Below are 680 nucleotides of genomic sequence, written 5' to 3' on the forward strand. Positions count from 1 at the left end.
ACTAACCTCTCGCGTGGACGCCCGCTTGTCCCTGATTCACTTAACCTTTTCTTGCTTCAGATATCCTACCTACTGCTCTGTACTGGCTTCTTCTCGTCTGCTTAACCGTGATTCAACCTGTGTCATTGCTAATATCTATTTAATGCTTTTAATTCTTTTGTATCCCACTTAAATTCCATCTCTCCAACACTTCGCCGATTTACTGGCCTTTCCTATCCTCAACCTGCTTCACTGCTTGCCTGTCTTTGCTTTTCAGTTTCCCAGATTCCCTATTGCTTATCCGCTTTCCTGCCTGTGCCTGCTTGTTTTCCTGGCTAGCCTCTCGCGTCTCCTCTTATCCATCTGCCACTTACAAACTTTACTTATCCATCCGACTAAATACTTACTCGTACGATTCATACTTTTTTTTTCGCAATATAAGAGCGATTTGTACTTTGGCAATTAATACGACTGTGACGTGCTGGCCAGTTGTTCCAACGCCATGTTTTATTACTTATCCATACTTATCCATCCGACTAAATACTTACTCGTACGATTCATACTTTTTTTTCGCAATATAAGAGCGATTTGTACTTTGGCAATTAATACGACTGTGACGTGCTGGCCAGTTGTTCCAACGCCATGTTTTTATTCTGACACGAACTTCAGAAGGAATAAAGAGTATAGATGTAGAAGAAAAA

Source organism: Penaeus monodon, chromosome 23, assembly GCF_015228065.2.
Source record: "Penaeus monodon isolate SGIC_2016 chromosome 23, NSTDA_Pmon_1, whole genome shotgun sequence".
Lineage (NCBI taxonomy): Eukaryota > Metazoa > Arthropoda > Malacostraca > Decapoda > Penaeidae > Penaeus > Penaeus monodon.